Source organism: Myotis lucifugus, unplaced genomic scaffold, assembly GCF_000147115.1.
Source record: "Myotis lucifugus unplaced genomic scaffold, Myoluc2.0 scaffold_2448, whole genome shotgun sequence".
Taxonomy (NCBI): Eukaryota; Metazoa; Chordata; class Mammalia; order Chiroptera; family Vespertilionidae; genus Myotis; species Myotis lucifugus.
The window spans coordinates 1-9,842 of record NW_005873496.1 but is presented as its reverse complement, the minus strand read 5'-3'; the positions used below and the strand labels follow the sequence as shown (position 1 = coordinate 9,842).

General features: G+C 43.2%; 1 pseudogene; it reads left to right on the top strand.

Annotated features, from left to right (window-relative positions):
• The first annotated feature begins 451 nt into the window (after nucleotides 1–451).
• LOC102419195 lies at nucleotides 452–8,806 on the top strand (annotated as a pseudogene).
• The last annotated feature ends 1,036 nt before the right edge of the window (nucleotides 8,807–9,842 follow it).

Genomic DNA, 9,842 nt, shown 5'->3' with positions numbered 1-9,842 from the left:
AAAGCATAATATGCTAATGATATGCTAAGGCCACTCAACCACTCGCTATGACGTGCACTGACCACCAGGGGGAAGACAGTCGACCAGTTGCTATGATGTGCACTGACCACCAGGGAGCAGATGCTCTGACCGGTAGGTTAGCTTGCTGCTGGGGTCCTGCCAATAGGGACTGAGCTAGATGGGCCAGACATGCCCTGGAGCCCTCCTGCGGTTCCTCCCCAGCCCTGATTGTGCACCGGTGGGGTCCCTCGGCCTGGCCTGTGCCCTCTTGCAATCTGGGACACCTCAGGGGATGTCAGAGAGCCAGTTTCAGCCCTATCCCCTAGGTCACTTCCCTTGGGAGGGTGCCAGATGCAGGGCTCATGGCTGCCAAGTGCTGCTGCGGTGGCACGAGCCTCTCCCGATCGGGACTGATTGGGCGTGAGCTCGCAGCAGGCACAGTGGGGCCAGGATGAGCGGAGTGGCAGGTATGTAGCTGGACATTTGTAAACAAGGATCTGAAGTCCTGCCAAGAAGTGAATGTTCACCACGTGACTTGCAAGAGAGTCATGCTGGGTCATGATTGCTCACAATCTTGAGTTCCCAGAACATTTACCTCCCTGAGAAAAGATAAGATTAAAAAGTCATGGATAGAGCAGAAAAGGGAATGCACAGCTGCAAGTGTCTTCAATGCGCTATTGTAATATAGAACAAAACAAAATTTTGTTGATTAACTACTGACGCACTAACCTCAATAAAAGCAATGGTTGAGGGTACAGAGTTTGCTACATGCCTGAGCGAGCTGTAGCCCTCTGCCTGGCATCAATCGCCTGTGTGCTCGTCTTACCTCTGCGTCTTCGGTTCATTAAACATCCCTCAACACAGGTAGGAGCTGCAGGCAGCACTGGACTGCGGGATTTGGCCCAATCCTCACAGGCCACCCTGAGGGACCCCACCCGTGCACGAATTCGTGCCCTGGGCCTCTAGTATGCCATAACATGGGTAAATCTCAAAAACTAAATGAACTAAGTTAAAGAAGTAGATACAAAGGTTACATGGTTTATTATTCCACTTACGTGACATATCCAGAATAGGTAATCCCATGCTGACAAAGGAGGATTGGTGGTTTCTATGGGCTGAGATGTGAGCTGGGAATGTGGAGTAACTGCTTAATGCTGTGGGGTTTATTTTGAGGTGATGAAAATGTTTTGGAACTAGACAGATGTTGTGGTTCCACAACATTATGAATGTGTTAAATGTCAGTGAATTATTCACTCTCAAATGGTTGCTGTTATGTTATGGCAATTTCACTTCAATTTTTAAAAGACCAAGTGTAGCAATGGCTATGATTTATAATGGCATCTAAGTTGTAGGTTTTTCAGCTTATATACCTATCAGGATGCAGGTGGGAAAAAATGATGGAAATTCAAAACTTGATTAACAAACACATAAAGTGTTAGTGTCTAGCCAGAATCTGGGAGAAAGTAACTCTAAACACAAGGAGGTTAGATTACTAAAAATTATCTTTAGTCTACGAATGATTTACCACAAAATAAAGTGGTCCTGCCCACCCAAAGAAAGTAACAAAGCACTTTGCCCACCTTTTCTCTGACATCCGGATTAGAAACACAGGATCTCAAATACTCTGTGATGCTGAAGAGAGGAAAACACATACTTTTCACTTCAGAAAATAATACAGTATTTTCAACAAATAAGGTAAAAAGCTTTAGAAGATTCTCTAAGAATGCAAAAATAAAGTTGAGAATAAAGAGAAACAAAAGGCTGATGACTGAAATTGGGACATTAGGTAACAGATGTAATACATGAATAATTGGTATTCTTAAAAAAGAAAATTAATGAACAATAACAAAAAACAAAAAAGAACAAAATTACACAATTTTGAATAAAAAAAGAAACTTAGAAACAATATCACTATTCTTTTGTAAAATAAAAAATAGAATTAATATATTAGGACCAATGGAATTAATAAAAAGCAAAATTTGCATATAAGATTATATTTTAAAATCTTCCTTGCAATCAGGAATTAAAATAGCTTACTGTGAAGAACAATGATAACAACAAAAGCCACAGAAGCCTTAGACTGCTCCTCTACAACAGCAGCTTACCAAACAATTAAGTTATAGGTACTGTGATTTGAGGAGAAAATATTTTGACTCCAAAATCCAATACACAGTAAAGCTGTTATTTAATAATTACCTAAAGGTAGTTTCAAATATATAATGATTCAGAAACCTAGAACCCATGGATACTTTCTAAAACTTATTTAAAAATAACTGTATGGTTTCACTCATATGTGGGATATAAAACCGCAACAAATTAAACAAAACAAACATACAAAAAAAAACCACATAAAAACCTCATAGAGACACAGAATGATAGGAAGGGGAATGAATGAGGGCGATGGGGGCAAAGGGAATCAAATATATGGTGAGGAAAGGAGACTGCACTCAGGATGGTGAGCACACAATGGAGTATATGCAGATATTGTACTAAAAGGTTGTACACCTGAAATTTATATAATCTTATTAAACAATATTACCCCTAATAATTTTAATAAAAATGCTTTTAAAAGATGATTCAGTAGTTAAAATAATGAACTCAAGTCAATTTAAATCTAATTTTAAAAATTTATCTAAACAATTTTCCAAAATCAGTTTCATAAATCTGATTAGAAGCAATCATTCTATCAAAATCATAGATATAAAAGAGACTACTGAATATGAAAAGAGGAATTTCATGATAACAACTTGAAGTCAAACTACTGGGTTGTAAAAACAAACACAGGAAATGAGACATTGGCAGACCACATAGTGATAAAGACAGAAGTCCCTAGAATCAGATGAGCTGAGCTAAAGTTGTGGCTCCATTATTACAATTTACTTAACTCCTCTAAGTGTTAGTGTTCCACCATATAGAAGGGTGGGTGACAAAACTCCCATCTCAACATATTGGGGGAAGAATGAAATTAGATAATTTATGTGTAATGTCTTAGAATAGAGACTAGCTATGATAGTTGGGTTTTAAATCTATATTTAAACTCATACTTGAGAATAATCATCAGGTTTTATTAATAAATATTTTTGTTGTCATTCAGATTTGCTCTCCCACCTAGAAGTTAGGTTTAAGAAGTGTTTGTGACTCTGAAGTTCTTTAAGCATAAGCTGCATTATTTCATCTAGACTTCTTCTAAGCTCCTATGAAACTGACACTGGAGATGTAGCTGACTTTTATTCATGGACTAAAGGCCCAGTGCACGAAATTCATGCATGGGTAGGGTCCATAGGTCTGGCTGGTGATCAGGGCCAATCGTGGCCTTCCAACTGCTGGCTGGGGCATTCCTTCTGGCTGCCAGCCAGGGCCTCCTTTTCCCAGCTGCCAACTGCTTGCCAGGGCCTCACTTCCCCAACTGCCAGCTGCCAGCTGCTGGCCAGGGCCTTTCTTCATTCTGCGCTGCCCCCTGGTGGTCAGCACACATCATGGTGAGGGATCAAACTCCTGGTCTCCTGGTAGAACTCCTGAGAAGACACTTTGCATATTAGTCTTTTATATATACAAATACTGTTTGGGTGCATCTAGATTTTCTCTAACTCTGTGAAATGACATTAAAGAGTGGTTCCATTTAAATTCCATCTAGATTTAAAGAGTCAGATAATCTAATTTCAAACCTGAAATTTCTAATGCGCAGTAGGTATGTTTTTCAAATTAGAAGATTATAACATATTTTATTAAGCAGTTTATTCGTTTGCTATGTAATTCCTAAATATTTAGACTTATCCTGGGTGAGGCTCCACATGGAATCATGTTCTGGACTTCACAAATATTAGGGTGATTAGGATTGCAATTGATCTTACTGATAACATTATATTTGGAGGAGAATGTTTGACTAGTTGAATACAGTTCAAATGAGCAACATCCTTATTTATGATAGCAGGAAATCAATCAATATTGCTTAAATTTTATTAAGTCAAGAAATAACAGTATGAAGCATATTATTTAGAAAAATAGAAGAAACTTGCAGAAGATCTAAAAAACTTAAACACATGAAAGTTAGTTGTTACCTTCTATAAGTTGAGGAGAAGCAACTTTTTATGATGCAAATATGCAAATTTTCATTGTATATTATGAGTTTTACAACTATTGAGCAGTGTCATCAGCAGCATGATGGTGCTACCAAGTCTCCCCCCTTGAAGTTACAAGTTAGACCACTACAATTCAATAAAGTATTCCTTGTTAAATACACAAGTCTGAGACATCTCGCAGGAGCACTGGAAATGTGGGTGTTTCTGAGAAAATAGCAGAGAATGGGTATAGAGGGAGAAGGACAGAGGCAGAAACTGTGTGGGCCTGGGTTCAACATGGCCCCAAGAGATATGATAGCAGTGAAGGGCTGGGATACAGAACCCACTAGGCAGACCAGACCAGAGGAGCAAGACAGCTGGGCCTGGGTGGCTGGCACATATTGAAGCTGAGCCCATGGTTAAGGGCAGAGAAACAATGCAAAAAAAAATTGTAGCACTCCAAAACCCACCAGCATTAAACGAAGTATTCTGCAGATGGGGAATCTGCCCACCCCATCTTCCTGTTGCCCACTGGGCAGTGAAATCCTTACTCAGCAAATTGTAAAAGGGCTGGAAAGAAAAAAACAAAACAAAACAATATCCAGAGAAATAACCTATCAAGCACAATGAATAACCAGATAACAAGGAAATTGAGGAATGAAATAAATCTCTGAGAAATAAACATAAAGACATGATAATGTTATCTAAGGGACAGCAAATTTAAGATTGCAATTCTGAAAAAATTCAACAAGATACAAGAAAACTCAGAAAGGCAATCCAACAAATTCAGAAATAAAATCAGCCGAAACCGGTTTGGCTCAGTGGATAGAGCGTCGGCCTGCGGACTGAAAGGTCCCAGGTTCGATTCCGGTCAAGGGCATGTACCTGGGTTGCGGGCACATCCCCAGTAGGAGATGTGCAGAAGGCAGCTGGTCGATGTTTCTCTCTCATCGATGTTTCTAACTCTCTATCTCTCTCTCCCTTCCTCTCTGTAAAAAATCAATAAAATATATTTTTAAAAAAAGAAATAAAATCAGTGAATAAAAAGAGAACTGAAATAATGATATTGAAACTATAAGAAAGAACCAGGCAGAAATTCTGGAGCTGAAGAATTCAACAAAAGAGAGGAAGAATAAAATAGCTAGCTTAGGGAATAAAGTAGGCCAGATGGAGCAAAGTATTAGTGACATAGAAGACAGAAATCTAGAAAAGACTCAGGTGGAAGAAGAGAGAATTAAGAGTTTTTAAAAAAATAGAAAAAACTTTACAAAAACTATCTGCCTCCATTAGAAAAAGCAATACAAGAATAATGGCTATACCAGAAGGGGAAGAAAGGGAGAAGGAAACAGACTATTCAAAACAATAATTAATAAAAACTTCCCAAACCTGTGGAAAGAACTAGATCCTCAAATATAAGAAGCTAATGTTACAGAATTTACCAGGCAGCTGGAAAATACACACAAGAGTAGTCGGAGATACAGGAAAAACCCATTTATTTCCAGATGTGCTAGTACCATGACTCAGGGGAGCCTGTTTCCAAATCCTGAGCAAACCAATATGGAGGAAGCTTTCTCTTTATACCCTTTGGTTTCTTTGTCCCCCCAAAATAAGGATCAGACTTGCTGACCTTTTGTGGGCTTTGCAAAAAGCCCTGTGTGTTGGGATAGGAGCCGTGAGACCACACCTAAAGGCCCTGGCCTGGCGCCAGTGCTGATAACCCCCTGTGGGGGTTGTGTATTGTTCATGGTTTATGGCCTCTGTAAAATGGGAGTATTTAGGTAAACAGGTCTTGCAAGACCAGATAATTAAGGAAGGGGCAGTGACCAGACTATAGGCTAACAGGAATGTGCATTAGGGATACTAATTAACTAGGTACAGAGTCAGGCTGCTGGTCTCCCCTCCAAAAATGTCTTATTTTCCTCATCATTAACAGGACACCTAATTATTTCAATCCAAAACTGCCTTCTCTCAGGGACATTATATTAAAACTGACAAAAATTAACAATAAAAAAAGAATTCTCAAGACATCCGGGGCAAAAAAGAGTAACATATAAAGGAAAGTCCATTAATTTCTTTTTTTTTTTAGCAGAAATTCTACAGCTATGAGAAAGTGGAATCAAATATTTAAATTATTGAAAGAGAGGAATCACCAGCCAAGAATAATATAACCAGCAAAGTTATACTTTAGGTATAAAGTAGAAATAAAGAATTTTCCAGACATACAGAGTTGAGAGATTTACCAGCATAAGAGCTGCATTACAGGAAACACTGAAGAGTGTTCTTCTACCTGAAACAAACAAACAACAACAACAACAAAAAAAACCAAAATGATACAAAACTATGAGCAAAATTACTAACAGACAGAAGCATAAAATTGCAATCCTTGTTCAGAATAAATTATCAAACACTTAAACATAACATAGAATTTAAAGAAGAACAAAGTTGGAGGAATCACACTACCTGATATTACTAGGATAAAGTAATCAAAACAGCATGGTACTGGCTTAAAAACAAACATATAGATCAATGGAACAGAATAGAGAACCCAGAAGTAAACCCACACCTATATGGTCAATCAATATTTGACATAGGAGGCAAGAACATACAATGGGATCCAAGAGTGTTATGAAAATAGGACAGATACATACAAAAAATGGAACTAGACCACCTTCTTACAACATACACAAGAATAAACTCAAAATGGATTAAAAACTGGAATATAAGACTTAAAACCATAAAATTCCTAGAAGAAAACATAGGCAGTAAAATCTCTGATGTTCCTCTTAGTAATTTTTTTCTGATATATCTCCTCAGGCAAGGGGAAACAGAAGAAAAAATAAACAAATGCAATTACATCAAACCAAAAAGATTTTCCACAGCAAAAGAAACCATAAACAAAGTGAAAAGACAATGCACTGAATGGAAAAATATATTCATCAATGATACATCTGATAAGGGGGTAACATCCAAAATTTGTAAAGAACTCATATATCTCAACACCAAAAAATTCAAACAATCCAATTAAATATGGGCAAAGGGTCTGAATAGATACTTTACTAAAGAGGGCATACAGATGGCTAATAGACATATGAAAATATGCAACACATCACTAATTGTCAGAGAAATACAAATTAAAACCACAATGCTATATCATCTCACAACTGTCAGAATGGCTATCCTATATAATAAAAGGCTAATATGCAAATTGACCAAACAGCGGAACGACTATTGGCTATGATGTGCACTGCAGTGGCCAACTGCCCCATCCAGCCCCTATTGGCTCCTCCCATAGCTGGCCCTGCCCCCAATTGTCCCAACCCCCATCCTGGGCTCAGGCATTGAGCGTCTGCCTCCCCCAGCCGCTTGGTCTCCGCAGGGCCAAGGCCGCTCCAGCAGGTGAGCTTCACCCACATCTACAGCACCCTGAACCAGATGGCCCACAAGATCAACCTGACCAAGTTCACCCATGGCAAGTGCTTCACCTTCATCATGACTGACCTGGACATCCTGCTGCTAGACAACATCATTAATTTCAGCTTCCTGGCCAAGGGCAAGCTCTTCCTGCACCATGTGGGTCATGTGGCCCGGGCTGGCCAAAGTGGCACAGCCTACTCCTTGGTGGCCCCAGATGAGATCCCCTACCTGCTGGACCTGCACCTGTTTCTGGGCTGTGCCCTCACCCTCCCCCGCCCCCAGGAGGACCCCTCAGGTGCAGTCGTGGACGGTGTGCTGGGTGCCACAGAGCATGATGGATGACAAGGACTGCAACCTGCAGAATATCCTGGGGGTGTCGCTGGAGCTGTGGGACCTGGGCTGCATGGCCTACAACTCCCAGCAGCAGTACGTGCCTTCGCAGCTAGTGCCCTCACCAGAGTCCATAAAGAGGGCCAAGGAGCTGGACCTAGTGGGGCTGGCCCTGCACCCCCTCTTTAGCTTGAGCTTTGAGGAGGAGGAGCTGCAGCGGCTGAGGCTAGTGGACAGCATCAAGCAGTACCGCTCGCGAGCGACCATCTTTGAGATCAACACCTCCAGCCGGGACCTGAGCAACCTGGTGATGCGGGCCAAATGGCAGAAGGACTGCAAGGCCATTGCCAGGTTCCAGCAGGGCCAGCAGGAGCAGCAGGAGGGTCTGGCTGGCCCAGCCCCAAGCTGCCCAACTTGGCAGGCAGAGCAGCCTGGGAAAGAGGAGGAGGAGGAGGAAGAGCAGAAGGAAGAGGAGGAGGAGGAGGAGGAGGAGGGAGAGAGCGTGGAGGACTTCTTCACAGAGGTCATGGGCCGGAAACGGCAGCAGCAATCAGGACCTGAGTAGGGAGCCAAGAGGCAGAAGGAGGAGGCCTGGCCACTAGACCAGGATTTCTATGTCCCCTATTGGCCCAAGGACTTCAACAGTGAACAGAGCCTGAGCTTTGGTGGCGACAGGGCACCTTTAGGCAGCAGGTGTCTGGTGCTGTCCTGGACCTGATGGGGGATGAGGCCCAGAACCTGACCAGAGGCCAGCAGCAGCTCAAGTGGGACTGGAAGAAGCCATTTGTGGGGCATTCAGGATAGGAGGACAAGAAGATCAAGACAGAAAGTGGTCGCTACATCAGCAGCTCCTACCATGGAACCTCTACCAGAAGTGGGTGCAGAAACAGAAAATCACCATACACTCAATGCCTGAGCCCCAGCAGGCTGCCAGCAGTCGGCCCTGTCGGTGGCACTGTTTCGGCCCAATCCAGTCAGAGCATGTACAGGAGGCAACCAATTGATGAGTTTTTCTCACATCCATGTTTCTCTCTTTGTCTCTCACCTTCCCTACTACTTTAAAAATCAATGAAAAATGTCCTCAGATGAGGATTAACAACAAAAAAATATATACCTACATACACACATATACAAAAATACATGAATATTAGGGGGGGCAGGGGGCGGGACCCCAGAGGTGCATGAGTTTTGTGCACTGGGCCTCTAGTCTATATATATAAAAGCCTAAGTGACCATTACGACTGAACAACCAGAATGACCGGTCAACCAGTCGCTATTACACACACTGACCACCAGGGGGCAGACATTCAATGCAGGAGCTGACTTCTGGTGGTCAGTGTGCTCCCACAGCTAACCTCCCATGGCCGGCTGGCGGTGTTTAGCGCCCAGCGTTCTTTCCTTACGCGCCCGGCAACTGTCACCTCCTCTTCTGACTCCGCTCGGGGCCTTTGGCCCAAGCTGGGACAGGGAACCAGGAATGGGTGGTGGTGGGCATGGCCCCTTCCCCAGGGGGGCCAAAGGCTGGGTCCTTCCTCGGGGCCAGTGGCCAACCTCCCACACCTTATCTCTCCCCCCGGCCAGCAGGCCCCAATTGGTCCACCTCCTGCCCGTAGCACAGTGGCGAGAGAAAGAGGAAGCGGGGAGGTAGGGAACCGCATGGTGGTGGGCCACCGGTGTCCATTCCTTTCTCAACCAGCCCGGTGACTGTCTCCTTCTCTCTCAACCCTGCCAGGGCCTTCAGGCCCCAGACTGAGACAGGGAACCAGGGGTGGGTGGTGGCAGACACGGCCCCTATCCCAGGGTGGCCAAGAGCCAGCTCCCTCCTTGGGGCAGGCAGCCAACCTCCCGTGCTCGTCTCTCCTCTCCCTCCTCTCCCCCCCCCCACTTCCACGGAGCAGGGCTCTAACTGGCCCGGCCTTGATCAACCTGATCACTGGCCAGGGCCTAGGTACCCCACCCATGCACAAATTCGTGCACTGGGGCCTCCTAGTCTTCAATAATCACAACAGTATTGTGGAGGACGTGCAAAAAAGGAACCTT